Raw genomic sequence first — 2,597 nt, 5'->3', positions numbered from 1 at the left:
GGCTATGATTCTTTCTCAACTGTAGTATCGACATCATTTTCAACCCTCTTGGTTGATGGATGTTTTTCTGAATGATCGTCGGATTAGACTCCATTACTACTAGATATTTTGCTAGGGGCATGTAACTGATTTTGTGTTTCAGCAGGACGTTCATTCCTGACACGACGTCGAAGTCATCTATTTCAACTATCACTAAACAATTTTCCTAGTCCAAGGCTCCAGAGTGATTAGAGTTCTCATTGTGACTCTTAAGACAGGTAAAGTTTCCAATTTGACGGCGTTCATCTTTTTTGAATCTTGATGCCAAAGGATGTTAAAATATTTTGCATCGATCTCCATCATGAGTTGTGGTTGGCTCTAGAGTTGACAATGGTGTTCTTTACTACTTTGTGCTTTACCCAAACCTCGACATTACATAATATATATATATTCATTTAACTATAACACATATGGTCCATGGAAGAATTGTAGCTCTTTTGCTCATTAATATTATAATGGCTACTACCTAAATTATAACCTAAAGTTGATAATTGATGTCCAAGTAGCTAACCCTAAATTTGTAATCATTGTGGAGTGATTGAAATTACAATGGAGTAGTTTAAACTGCTAGTACATTAAATGAAGTTGGTCTCTTCTAATAAAACACGAATTTCTCTTTAATATCATTGATACAATTATGCTTCATCTTGAACCTACTAACACGAAACTAAAACTGCGTTCAATTTAACTCCATTTTATTGTCATCTTGAATGACGTGTAGGATATATTCTTGATTTACCTTGATATTTCATATTAGTTAAGCTTTTTGCAAAATCAGAATTAGACAACAACAAAGATGAACTTGGGTCTGTTTATTATTTTAAAGAAAATTTCTTTCTCCATCTTATTCCTAATAACTCAGCAACTAAATTCATATTATGCTAAGAAACAAATTTTTTACTGGCAAGAAGTAAAAGATGCAACTTTAACTAAAATTTCATCTAAACAAATTTTATTGCCATACAACATAGATGACAATTATAGCCTTCAAATAAAAACTAGAGTAGTTGTGGTGAACGGGATAGAAACTCTATTGTTCATCCATAATATACAACGACCGCCTAAATTATGACCTAAAAATTATAAAACATAAGTTGTAGTTGAAAATTACATAAAACAATCCCCTAAATCCAAGAACTCGTGTCCAATTAGTAAATCCTAAAGATAGTAGCTAACATAGAGTGATTGAAGCTCCACATGAAGTAATTTAAAGTTCCAGCTACTTAACTAAAGTTTATCTGTCTTTAATGAAGCATGAGTTGCACTTGAGTAGGAATTAAAAATGTTGCATTTTTTTTATAAAGGGCATTTGGTCTAGTGGTATGATTCTCGCTTAGGGTGTGAGAGGTCCCAAGTTCAATTCTTGGAATGCCCCTATGTTCATTCATCAAAAGATGAGCCTCAGAGAAAGCAAGTACTACAAGTTAGTATTACATCATTAAATGATAATGCTCTTTTTTTAATACCCACATTGTCTTTTTTAGAACATAACTTTTATTCTTTTTACACTACTTTTTATCTTTTTACACTACTTCTATTCTTTTTTCGTCATCTCTTCTCTACATTAATTATCTTTCTACAGTAATTATCTTTTTACACTACTTCTATTCTTTTTTCTTCTCTCTACTACATCTATTCTTTTTCTTCTTTCTACAGTAATTATCTTTTTACACTACTTCTATTCTTTTTTCTTCTCTCTACAGTAATTATCGTAAACCCTATGTAAATAATTTAACAGCGGTCTAGATCTAAAAGATATAATAATTATTGCTCATGGATTTCATTAACAAAGAAAATAAATGAAATAATGATGATACATTCCAATGGGCCTAACCCAAAGGAATGCGTGTGCATTGCTTCAACTTATATAAATTTCATATATAGACTAGCAACTAAGAATTATTGATCGACTACAATGGCATTTGGTCTAAGTGGTATGATTATCGTTTTGGGTGTGAGAGGTCTCAAGTTCGATTCTCGAAATACCCCCAACAATATTATATCAAAATGAATTAAGCAAGATAATATGATTTAAAATGTGATTTTTAAACATTGTACCAAGAACATGAGAATAGAGAATGAAACATATTCTTGGAAGAATAAAGATCGTCTCGAGCCCGACTTTAAAAAGAGCATTACACAAATTGTTCATTCTTTCTAGGAACTTTTCATAACCGATGAAGAAGTTTCAGAGAGCCATAGGTTCGAATCCTGTCACCTTGATGAGAGCCATAGGTTCGAATCCTGTCACCTTGATGTGGTATTCTCAGGGGCCGAATTACACAAATTGTTTATTCTTTCTAGGAACTTTTCATAACCGATGAAGAAGTTTCAGAGAGCCATAGGTTCGAATCCTGTCACCTTGATGAGAGCCATAGGTTCGAATCCTGTCACCTTGATGTGGTATTCTCAGGGGCCGAATTACACAAATTGTTTATTCTTTCTAGGAACTTTTCATAACTGATGAAGAAGTTTCAGAGAGCCATAGGTTCGAATCCTGTCACCTTGATGTGGTATTCTCAAGGGCCGAAGTGCAAAGCCCCATAGCCTATCCGTGG

General features: G+C 33.2%; 1 non-coding gene across 1 annotated transcript; it reads left to right on the top strand.

Annotated features, from left to right (window-relative positions):
* The first annotated feature begins 1,342 nt into the window (after positions 1-1,342).
* TRNAP-AGG lies at positions 1,343-1,414 on the top strand. Its single transcript has one exon. It is a non-coding gene; the product is annotated as a tRNA-Pro (tRNA).
* Positions 1,415-2,597: the final 1,183 nt, after the last annotated feature.

Source organism: Cucurbita moschata, unplaced genomic scaffold (genome assembly GCF_002738365.1).
Source record: "Cucurbita moschata cultivar Rifu unplaced genomic scaffold, Cmos_1.0 Cmo_Scf00077, whole genome shotgun sequence".
Taxonomy (NCBI): Eukaryota; Viridiplantae; Streptophyta; class Magnoliopsida; order Cucurbitales; family Cucurbitaceae; genus Cucurbita; species Cucurbita moschata.
The sequence above is the reverse complement of the archived record's forward strand: the minus strand, read 5'-3'. Positions and strand labels throughout refer to the sequence as shown.